Consider the following 12,308-nt stretch of genomic DNA (forward strand, 5'->3'; position numbering starts at 1 on the left):
AATACTTGTGTTGTTATTGTTAAAAAGAAATGTGGGATGCTTCCTGATGATGCAGGGATGAAGAAAGTAGTAGGATTTTTCCTTCTCTCCTACCTTGAAGACAACTTGTATTTTTTAAGGTCATTTGATTCTTTTTGTGTGAGGGGTTTAAATGACATCTTCATGTTCTTTTCTATTTCCCAACTAGATTGTGTGTTTCTATGAATATCTTTTCAGTATACACACATACATCAAGCATATTGTTTTATATTTGTGAAATCTGTGTTGTTTAGGATAGAGATAAATACCAATGTAGTTATCCAATCAGAATCGTCTTTTTCCCTATTTCAAAACATAAGCTATCAGTTTTAACTGTCAATTTTCCTTACAAATTCTCATGGTACATTTCTACTACAGATTTCTTTATAGCTCATCCACCCATACTTCCAATGAGCATTCATGAAAATGTATCTATTCATATGCTCCAGTTCAACTCAGATTAATCTCACAGTTTGCCAGAGCCCTTTCTCTAACTCTTCTCGGCCATTTCACTAATAATATATTTGACAGAGATTAAATCAGGAAATAAAATCATGACACTTCAGTTAACTAGTGTTAATTATTTGTAGACTATCTATTGGAAAATTAAGTATGAAAGACGGTGGTAACAGGTGATTGATATTACACTTGGGAGATTTTATGTCAAGTAATGTCCAGGCAACTCTTAGTTACTTTTACCAAGAATTACAGACCTTACTCTGTGAAGACCAGACCCTTAGTCAAGGAATACAATTCATTAAAGAAAAAAAGTTTATTAAAATCCTTCTACTTTGTTCCAGGCACGTGGCTGAGTTCAGAAGTTTCATAGAAGGATAAAATACAGTCTTAGGCAAGTCAATCATATCTTCTACTTTCCTGTGTTACTAAAGAAATCTGTCCATTCAAAGTATTTACTCCTCATCTACTTTCTACAGAGTACTATGTTAGATTCTTCTGGGGGATTCGGAGAAAAATATGACTCTGCTGCTAAGGAGCTCGTAGATCATGCAATAAGCTCATTTTCTAACATATTCCAGAGTCTCAGAGACCGTGTAATAACTTTACATTCTCTCAAACTCAACAGAGTGTCTAAGGCGACAAAAAACAAAACAAAACAAAACAAAAAACAAAACAAAACAAAAAACATATGTACTTCTTGGTAAATTTGATGATGCATTTGTTGTATATATTAGATGATCTTGGTGTTTAATAGATGACACAAAGTGGTAGTGCACTGATAAAATTAGAATTGAATTTGAATTAAATTTTCTAACATATACTACGTGATTGAACATTTAGGAATTGTGTTTGGTAATTAGACTTGCAACCTTAAATTTCCATTGGGCACCTGAATATAAATTAATCTAAAACAAGAATAATGGCACATTACAATTATTGAGCACCTATGTAAGAACATATTCAGAATGCTTTGATACATGTGGTCACATTTTGTCTTTAACCATGTAAGGTACTTTATCATCATTTTTCAGATTGTAAAACTCAGCTTCCCGAGAAGTATAGTGATTGGTCCATGATCACAAAACCTGTAAATGACAAGAGTCGAAATTAACCCTAAACGTGACTCTTAGACTCTTAATGATTTCCTGTCTCTTAATAAATTGACTAGCTTTAAGACTGACTAGGCTTCAAGACAACTTCTTTGTCAATGGTTAAAATTTGTGATGATGGAGATATCACGACTTCACTCAGTGGATGCATATATTAATTATTGTTCATGACAAATCAAGGAATCATTCTAAAAACCTGAAAATATCTGTCTTTTAAATCCCTTGGTTACCCATCCTTGTTTTTTTTAATAGAATTTCTATGTCTGTTATTATTGGGTGGCTGCACATTTATCTGATTTGAAAGCTTTGGACGGAATCAAGATATACTTAAACCCACAGGGTGAGCTGAAAGAACCATTAAAAGGACTTGAGTCAGGTTATTTTTAGTAATGAATTTGTTTCATACTTGAGAGGTTGCTCGAAGTATTTTGTAGATCCAGCTGTAGATGCTCATATGTCAGACTCTATTAGGGCCTGACCAAACTGGCTTCTGGATTTACGCTTTTTTTTTTTTTCTTTTCATAGCACAAATAGAAAACGTGTGCTTTAGAGGATATTATAGGAGCTTTGTTTTCATTAGTTATACTGAAAGTTAAGGATAAAGAATTTGTAATAATACACTCTAAAACAGATGCCTTTTTAGCACACACACAAACTGATGAACCCATTTGCCCATTTTCTTGGTATGAAGTCTAAACTAAATGAAAAATTTATTACATCCTTAAGGAGATTCTGATCATTTTAATGACATAACCAACTTCCATATTGGATCAATCTATCCTTAAGCAAATATAAAATTGCCCTGGTTGAGAGTCTGCTAAACTCCCTGATTTGGGTCGTAGGGGCCTTTGTTAGTTTCATTTTGTTTTCATTCCACAAATAATTGCTGAGGTCTGGTAAGTTTTCCTGAATAAGACTGTTTTCCAGGACAGTAAACTTTGCATCATTGAAAATTTTCCCTGGAAGTTACTGGCATTCAATACACGGGCTAAACTTTTCCCACTTTTTTTGCTTTCTTTAAGCGCTCACACTCTTACGTTTAAATAATCTGGCAACATTTCTAATTCCAATACTTGTAAGATTTCGTGAATGTATTTTCTTCTCTCAGTTTCCAAACTCTGACGTAGTTAAGACCCTTCCCGTGGTCTCTGGTCCACTTACACCTTCCCTATACCCTGTGGGACAAAGGAGAATGATCTGTAAAGAAGGCCTGATTGTGACACTGTCTTTGTTTCCATCGCCATGACTTTAAGAGAGAATTCAAACTCTTTGTATGATGCATATGTCATATATACATTGCTCTCTGACATTCCTTACCAGTATGTCCCCCTAGTTCATTATGTGCTCTAGAAATAGATCCATATTTGATATGAACAGAGTCTATTTCCAAGGAACCTCCAACTCCTTCAGACAGCTGTAGTTTTGCTGAAGGTCTTTTATCCTATGACATTGACTTTCTCCTTTGCTTAGTGACTTGTTCCTTCCTCAAGATACAACTCAAGGGCCCCCCCCCTTCAGGAAATTTCTCAAATCATATCTGTCAATTATCTGAGCCCTCTGTGCAGCTAATATAACTTTAAAATACTTTTATTTATGGCATCTGTATGTTGCGGTTTTTCATGGATCTGTTTCTTGCCTATGCTCCAAGCCCCTTGGAGACAGAGGACATATACTCTGTCAATTGTTGTATCTCATCCAGTGCTGAGTATAGTGTCCACTTTGGCAGGTGTTTAGTACACGCTTTTGGGTAAACTGTGAATAGAATGTGTGGGACCCTGCTGTGATATCAGACTCCCTGTGGGGTCAGGCTTACCCAAACAGCAGCAGCTCAAATAATAGCTACCTTGTCAATCTTCTATGGCTGGGTGCTTTTTTAAAAAGCCTCAGAATGTTCTGTGGCATTCTGGATTTGTAGAATTAACCTTGCTCAAATGCCACAATATGCACTTTATAAGAATAAACAAAACATACATTTTCTAAAAAAAAAAAACCTCTTGTTTACCCATGACAATTTCTATAGAAATTGTTGTTTTCATGATTATTTGGTAACCACACATTTTTCTGATTTGAAAGCTTTATTACAAAATCAGGATATGTCTATACCCACAAGGAAGGCCGAGAGAACTATTCAAATGATTTGAAGAACATACTTTTTAATATTTTACAGACAACCTAAAAGCTCTGAACCAACTTGCAGAAAGGCATATAAAGAGATACCTCGATGAACTGTCTTACAACAAAATGTCATCGTCACGAAAAGTACCCGAAGTATGGTTAGACATAAAGTCAAAGTAAAACATTTTGACAGTTTGCTAGTAGTCAGGATGAATTTTTCACATGTAAAACGCAGAAGTGGATTATTATTTTTTTGTTTCCATCAGGAATATCAAACAGGACAGCCATTATTCACTGTGTCATATCTTATATCTAAAATATGGCATGTATCATTTAGAGGTTCACATCATATTATCTCAGTTATTTGCTACAAGAATAAGTAGTTCTCTTCTAGAAATGATATTCCCATAAAGGAGGCAGGGGAGGTGGTAGTTAATAAGAACTCAGACTTGAAACAGGCTGACTTATTTTGGAAACCTGTCTCTGCCCGTTGGCTTTGTTCATAACTTATACTTTATGGTCACCAGGTTCTTCTACCTGAAATAGAGGTAGTGAAGCCAGACACATATGGAGGATGTCAGAACTGCAGGCATGGAGCACAGTAGGCAATGTCTCAGACTCGAGGAAGCACTGAGTACATGGCATTGAGCACCACGTATTTTTCCAGACAAACCTCATTTGCGAGCACAGGGTGACATATTGCCAACTTTATATGAAGAGACCAAACTTTGTGTGTATTAAAATCAGAATTATATGTAAGAGTCATCTATTCAAAAGTAATTAGCATCTCAAATTCCATGTAACCGCTTACAACCGTTATCAGTACAAGTCCAACAGGGGTTTTTCCATTTTCCCTATTCTTTTCTTTTTTTTTTTTTCTGGAAAAGTTGGGGAAAGGGAGGTGCCATCAGGTAGCACAGAGCCCTACCAGGTCTTCTATCTCAAGACGGATGGGACCACTCAGCAGCACTGTTGAATGGAAAAAAGAATAGACTTCTTTATAGTGTAGCTAACACATTTCCTTTCTGATCTTCAGAACACATATATGGGATTATTGCTGAAAGTTAGTTCAGGAGTATCAAATGCATTCTAGGACGGAGTGCTCGGAAAACATTGGGAAATTAAAACATTAAAAGTCAAGATAATAATATTCTGTTCAGGAATCTATAATGTTAAATGGCAAAGTTTTATTTCATTTTACTCCATGACCAACCATAAGATCTACAGCTGCACTTGGTTGGCAGCTAGTGGGGTTGGTAGCCACCAACAGGAAGAGCATTTTAATGGGTTTGCAATACAGATGCAATCGTCTACCAGCTGTCACTGAGCTAACTTTTTGCAATCAATGCCATTCTTAATTTTGTAATCTAGTTGTAATTAAGAGGCATGCATCCTCTTCAGATAGGTCATACTTTTTCCTCTTGTTCACTTTCTGTCAATGATAGTTAAAATAGTCTCAAAGCAGCTCAATCACTGGGGTCCATATTAGCATTATTTTCCTTTTTATCCTGCCATTCCTCATTTAATAAGTGAAGGAGATGAGATATTCAGATGCTAGGTGGGAAAATACGTTCTCTTCTAGTTCTTGAGTGGAGAGTTTAATTGGTTTCAGGGCAGTTATTCGGCAGGTATAAATCAATACTTGGCATTCCCGTGGTATAGAGCCAATTTCTCTTCTCTCCTCTTTGGGCTGTTTTGATAGATTGCCCCCCTGCTCTTTCTATTGTTAAATATTTTACATATTGGCCTCATTAGTTGAAATACAGTGCACTCCACTGGTGTATCTGGAAAAACGGGAACCCGTGCTTTGCAATGGAGGCCAATCACCTCTGACAGAGAACAGCAGTTTCTATACAGACTATTGTATGGGAGCTAAATTACTGAACATGAGGAATCCCTCTGAGTCTGAGTTCAAAGCTGTCCAGAGCTAGAGTTACCCTTGCTCCGGTCCACACTAACCTTGGCCCTTGAGCATATTTATGCTTCAGTTTTCTTTTTTGACCATGGGGTGATTACAATACTTACGTCTGCAGCAATCACCCAGCACAGGGCCTGACACATACTCAATGTCAGGTACTTTCTGAAAATATATGGAGTTAATGTACAGAAAGTTGGGTTACATGGCTTGGGTCTCCCTTGGATCATGAGTAAGACCACTCATCTCTCCGGCTTGTTTCGACTAGTCAAGAACATAAGACTTTGGTTGATTTTTTAAGTTCATTTGGACTTAAAATCTGTTTCATCCTTGTCAATTTTCCATGAAGTTTAGCTGTAGTGAATTGGGCTAATTTTTGTCATATGTTTTTATATATTTCAGGAAGATGTGTATATGATAGAAAACAGGGAGCATGTAAACACTCAGTTTCATTGACTTTATTACAAAGACTAGCATGCCCCCCATTAGCGACAGCAACAGTAAGCTCAATAGGTTTGGGAAGCAATATGCACAATTATCAAAAGAGCCGTGGATCACAAAGAACTGCCACTTTGTACCTGTGTGTTATTATTTAATGTTTCTAAGTTTCACTGCCCTTATATGTGAAATGGGGTAACAGTACTTGTGAAGAGTCAACAAGATAACTTATGTCAAGTGTTCGGTGCAGTGACGGATTCATTCAACTCATCGTGGCTGAAAAATTGCAACGAATAGAAAGAGAAGAAAGTGGAAACAAAACTCATTCTTATTAACTCAATTATCTTTCCCTCAAAAGAGGGAAGTTCAAACTATGTTACTAAGTAGACATATTTATAAAATACTTTATTTCAATAAAAATTAAAGATAGATTTCCCTACAATAAAACTTGTATAAAGCAAGATTGTTTCTTAAAATATTGAGTGCATCTTCTATCTTTGTAAGCCTTTTATGTAATAGCTATTAAACTTTAAATATTCAACAGAAAAGAAATTATGAGAAGAATACCCAGGAAAATGCTGAATGATAAATGTGCTTTATTTTTGATGAAATAGAACAGATTTTAACACTGACTGTGCCACTTCTTATCTTTGAACCTTGAAAAAGTATACAATTATGATCTTAAAAATAAAGAATGAATTTTTAGAATAATCAGAAAATACTTCTTTCCAGGACATTCAATACATTTATAAAACTGCTGCTTACCAGGTAGCTCTGGATGTTAATATTTGGCCTTAAAGTGGTTGCCTAAGAATCCCTACCAGTACATGATACCTTCAATTAATTACATCATACCTCTGAATTTAATAATTTACTAAAGATTTTTGTATAATTCAGACTTTCCAGTCTAGTGATGGATACTTTAAACGAATGGCTTTTAGCTGTGTAGTTAGAAAGTGATCTTTGGGATGCAAATCGAGGTATCATTATCTATTCACTTCTTTTAAAATATCATTCATTCATTAGGTCCTTATTATGAAATTTTTAAGTTTGTTAATTCTATAAGGAGAATTGAATAAAACGTAACCTAGTTAGTAAAATAATTATTTTCAAAAGTCAGTTAAGGATTATGCTACTCTCTAAAGGACCAAAATAGCATTTTAAAAGGAATTTATCGAAGCAAATATTACAAAATTATTTAATAGTATTGATTTTTCCAAAACATTAAAATTCTACTTGGCAGTTTAGGAACTTTTGAGTAAATCAAAGATGAAGTTATCTGGAGGGAAAGCACATTGTTGTTAATCTTAACGAATTTTGCATAGTGAAGGAAATTCAAAACTTCAGAGGCTTGTTTTTGAAATAATTTATTTTAACAAAGGTAGCTTTCACTAATGAAAGAATTACCAAAAGGTGAGTTTGTTTTAAAAAGCCAGTGCACCCTGAAAAGTAAACAACAAACAAATCAGCATAAGGAAAAAAATAATAAGTACATAAAATGTTTATATAAAATTACCAACATTTTAAGAGCAGTAACAACAATAACAACAACAAAAAGCCAACCAAAACTAAATGTAAAACACATTAAAATTGTGTTTTACATAACAGTGATCAAGTGTGGGCTAATACATTCTGGTGTAACATACATTTTTAGGGAAAAATAAGCAACGTGTTTTGTGGAGATATGAATAAACATACCTAAATGTGCAAATCATTTATGGCATGGGTACAAGTTAATCAGGTTTAGTTTAGAAAATATAATAATAAAAAATATCTAGACCAAGAAGTTATCAAAAGAATTAACAAGTAGTTTGAAATATTAACCATCAAAGTACTAGAAATTTGAACTGCTTTTATTAAAAGTTATCCGAGATTCCATGGCATATGAGAGGGTGAAAATTGCATTGGCTTTGGAGTTCTTACTTTGGACACACTTACCAGCTGTGTCGCTAGCCAAATAACTAACCTCTTTAATATTGGTTTCTTATCTTGAAAGTGGTATAATAAAAACCCCTACCATAGTGTTGGTGTGAGAATTCATTTTAAGTTACCAGACAGAGGCACCTGGGTGGCTCAGCCAATTCAGAAGCATCTGACTTTTTTTTTTTTTTTTAAGATTTATTTTATTTATTTGAGACAGAGAAAGCATGAGGTTGGGAGGGGGAGAGTCAGAGGGAGAAACAGACTCCCTGCTGAGCAGGGAGCCTGATGTGGACTTGATCCCTAGACTCCAGGATCATGACCTGAGCTGAAAGCAGTTGCTCAACCAACTGAGCCACCCAGGCTCTCCAAGAAGCATCTGACTCTTGATTTCAGTTCAGGTCATGATCTCAAGGTCCTGGGATCAAGGCCCCCCACCCCTCAGGCTCCACACTCAGCAGGGAGTCTGCTTGTCTCTCTCCTCCCTCTGCCCCTCCCCCATCCTCCCGCGCACGCTCTCTCATAAATAAAGAAAGAAAGAAAGAAAGAAAGAAAATCTTTAAAAAAAAAGTTACCAGCACAACACCAATACCTAGTTGTTGCTTAGCTGTGTCAACTCCATCCAACTCCTTCCTGTCATTTTCTCTTTTCTTTTCTATAATCCCTGGTAGAACAAATTGCTTTCTTGTACTCCTGTAATGAGTACAGACATCTCACAGTCTGTTCTTTCATGAGATTGTCAGAGAGAGAGAGAGAGAGAGAGAGAGAGGTGCTATCTCATGTGACCAGGAGTGACATAGCTTTGCGCATTATTCCACCAAGCCTGCCATACTTTGGGCATGCTCATGTATCGTTTGATTTAAATGAAGTTTTAAAGCATAGTAGTTGCCTTTTGAGCTTCTGTGGGTGTTTGTGGGAGACCTGGTGGGGCACACACTTCTGCAAAATTTTCACAATGTAATCTCCCCACAGCAGTAACAGTAGATTTAATTAATTGTACCCATGTAACTGGGTCATTTAAAAAAAGCTTAAATTACCTGTGGCTCTTACCCTTAGCTCTATCACCCCCTACTCTGCTTGAGTAGCCACTTGGGTGAGGACGCCTGGAATCAAAAGAATGAAGAAACTATGTGTTACCTAGATTTTCAAGAAGTGGAGTGTTTACTAGCTATTATGATGGGGCCTGGGAATATATGTCTTACCCAAATACAGCAACTACCAGTCGAGGATGGGACAAAAGATAATTGAGTATGATAAATGAAGAGTTGGGAGCACAGGCCATTAAGGATGGACAGCCACTGAAAGGGATCCCAAATCTGGGGACAGCAAGAGCCCTCTCTACTAGTGCATGCTAATCTCTGTATAAGTCCGCTTCCCTAACAACCTAACCTGCCCCAGCCTGACTCACACTTCTGCTCAAGGCTGAATTTCACTAGAGGTAGGACTATAATTATAAGAAAGTGTAAGACTGAGCCCAAAGATGTTCCCTACTTATTGAACAACATGAAATAAAATTAACTTCATGTCATAACCTCTGACTGTTTAGTTCTATGAATTTGAATGAGACACATGAACATGAGGTCCAAATTTTGCTGCATGTTTATGGCAAACCTAGTTTAGTTAATCAATATTTAACCTTTACCCTTCTCTGATGATTGTCAAATTTCTGAGAAAATAACCCAAATATACCTTAAAAATAAAAATTAAAAAAAAAACACCAGCAGCAAAAAACCAAAAAATAATTAATATTCAATTCTTTTTTAAAGATGTTATTCATTTGAGAGAGAGAGAGAACGTGTGTGTGCATGCACACACACACAGATACACACACACAGACACACATACACATGAGTGGGGGGTAGGGGTAGAGAGAGAGGGAGAGGCACACTCCCCGTGGAGCAGGGAGCTCCATGTGGGACTCGATCCCCGGACCCAGAGATCATGACCCTAGCCAAAGGCAGAATCTTACCCATCTGAGCTACCCAGGTGTCCCAACATTCAATTCTTTAAAACCAAGTGAAACCAAAATTTCTCAAAATTTCTCCCTATATGAAAGGAAAAAGATATAAGAAAAAGACAATCAGGGGCACCTGGGTGGATCGGTCGGTTAAGGGTCTGCCTTCGGCTCAGGTCATGATCCCAGGGTCCTGGGATCGAGCCCCACATTGGGCTCCCTGCTCCACGGGGAGTCGGCTTCTCTCTCTCCCTCTTCAACTCCACCAGCTTGTGCTCTCTCTCTCTCTCTCTCTCTCTCTCTATCTCAAATAAATAAATAAATAAAATCTTAAAGGAAAAAGGCAATAAAAATGATTGGTGCTTTAGTGTAACTAAATCCAAGTTTGTCTACTGGATGCACAGCAAAGACAATCACAGAGCCATTGAACATATAGCAAGGGAAGGGTTTATTGGAGAGGCAGCCAGAGGGGGAGACAGGAAAGCAGCCCTCAAATCTACCTCCCAGAAGGAGGACAGGCTGGAAAATTTAAAGGCAAAGGGGAAATATCTGGGTAAAAAGTTGTAGGTGCACTAATAAGTCTGTAGCTGGGATTAGTCCCATTGACCCTTTGGTTACTGGTTTCATTAGAACAAGTGTTTTCTGTGGATAGATATAAACTAAAGTAAAAAGGAAAGAATTTCTAGAGCAGTCAGTTTCTACTCTGTAACAACATTCTCTCATAATCCAATTATTTCAACTATACCTGCAAGATCCCAGAAATGTTCTCAATCATTGGCTGAACACTGGGAAAATGGGTGACTCTCACTGTGGCCCGGTTTCCTTCTTCCAGCCATAATACTTCTTGACAAATGCAGTTAACTGGACGGCAATCTTCTCGTTACATTGACAAAATCTTGACAGGAGTAAAAGAGTTGAATTCTCTTTTTGGAGTAGTTTATGACTTTAAAATAAGCAGCTTTTCTTGAAAGCAGTTGCTCACATGGGCAAAGAGAGGATGAGAATGAAAGGCTGTCAGGTATTTAGGGCACCAAATTTACTTTTTCTTTAATTTTTATTTACTATTTATTTTTTTAATTATGCAATGTTAATCACCATACATTACATCATTAGTTTTTGATGTAGTGTTCCATGATTCATTGTTTGCATATAACACCCAGTGCTCCATGCAATATGTGCCCTCTTTAATACCCATCACCAGGCTAACCCATCCCCCACCCCCCTCCCCTCTAGAACCTTCAGTTTGTTTCTCAGAGTCCATAGTCTCTCATGGTTCCTCTCCCCCTCCGATTTCCCCCCTTTCATTTTTCGATCCATTTAATGATAGCAAAAGAATCTATAAATATAAATTCTATTAACAAGCACTCTAATCCTAGCCAAAATCAAAAGGGAAAATTCAGCAGCTCTGAATTACTTTTTATAATGCAAGTAGAATTCTGGGACTCCACCAGAAATCCTAAGACTGCTGATTCTACTTTCTTCCACTTAGTTTACAATATGCCCAAAGAATGACGACGATGAATGAGTTGTCTCAACCATGTTGGAGAACTGCTGAATTAAATTAAATGGGTCATCTATCTCAGAGATGGGATAACTGAAGACCCCTGAAAGAATTGGTGAAGATCTGACCATTAGTGACAGAGTGAGCTCTGAAGCTTTGAAACACAGGGTTTAGGATTTCAAATCAGGTGCTTCCCTTTACTGCATTGCTCTACTTTACTAGTAGGTTTTCCTGCAGTCATTGTTATTACCTAATTACATAACTATGCTGACTCTGCTATGAGCTTGTGGTGGGCCATTCTGCAGATGAAGCCAACGAGATCTAGAAATGACCAGTCTGAGCACTGTATTCCCAAAACTGTATATTTTATCAGAACGGCAAGGTACTCAGTGGATTAATGGCCCGACCAACCTGCTGACTACATTTAGAATCATGGAATTACTAGATTTTAATGCAGATCATGACCCTGTTTTCCTTGTCAAGTAAAAAATAAAATTTAAGGAATTACTAGATTTTAATGCAGATCATGACCCTGTTTTCCTTGTCAAGTAAAAAATAAAATTTAATCACCAACATATATATATAGCATATAGATGATAGATAGATAGATAATATATTAGATATACTTGAGAATTATTTTGTTATTTTCTTTCATCTTTGGGAAAGCCATTGAGAGCCTTCTCTATAGAAACAAATTAGAAGAGGGAGAGTTCATTAATAATTTTTATAATTAAAATAATGACTGAGTTCTCTCATTAAGACCTCTGCCATTACATTACCATTTGCTGCATAAATTTCCTACTTTTTAATAAGTGTGCCTTGTGAATATTACTGTATTTATATACATGCCCTAGATCCTCACTGGTCTCTCTCTGTCTT

The 12,308-nt window shown here is 36.7% G+C and overlaps 1 protein-coding gene across 7 annotated transcripts in view; it reads left to right on the top strand.

Annotated features, from left to right (window-relative positions):
- The window catches only part of FLRT2 (fibronectin leucine rich transmembrane protein 2), a 101,470-nt gene extending 94,583 nt beyond the window's left edge, over window positions 1-6,887 (top strand). For all 7 annotated transcript variants that reach the window (XM_073895689.1, XM_073895692.1, XM_073895688.1 and 4 more), the window contains one exon: window positions 1-6,887. This exon is cut by the window's left edge and continues 6,937 nt beyond it. The gene's annotated coding sequence lies outside the window, so the exon portion shown is untranslated.
- Window positions 6,888-12,308: the final 5,421 nt, after the last annotated feature.

The sequence above is a fragment of the Callorhinus ursinus genome, unplaced genomic scaffold, assembly GCF_003265705.2.
Source record: "Callorhinus ursinus isolate GAN/ISIS: 27379988/994484 unplaced genomic scaffold, GSC_fseal_2.0 scaffold8, whole genome shotgun sequence".
NCBI lineage: Eukaryota > Metazoa > Chordata > Mammalia > Carnivora > Otariidae > Callorhinus > Callorhinus ursinus.